A 297-nucleotide genomic window follows, 5' to 3' on the forward strand; every position below is an offset into this window, starting at 1 on the left:
TTCTCTGGGCAGTGTGGAAGGTAGAGGTCTATATCCCTACTTTCCACCAACCTAGATGCCATCATGTATACAATATTCAAAATTATTGGCAATGCTTGTAGGTAGTGAGTGCCCACCACCTGTATGTTAATATGCGTCTTATCAAGGTTCATTTGTATGTTGATATTGCAAAGCTCGCGGCTGAACACCTTATCAAATTGGAGCCTGATAATGCAACCCCTTATGTGGTCTTATCGAACTTATATTCTGTAACAGGGAAAAGGAGGGATGGGAATGAAGTCAGAATGACCAAGAAAT

The sequence above is a fragment of the Corylus avellana genome, chromosome ca9, assembly GCF_901000735.1.
Source record: "Corylus avellana chromosome ca9, CavTom2PMs-1.0".
Classification (NCBI taxonomy): domain Eukaryota; kingdom Viridiplantae; phylum Streptophyta; class Magnoliopsida; order Fagales; family Betulaceae; genus Corylus; species Corylus avellana.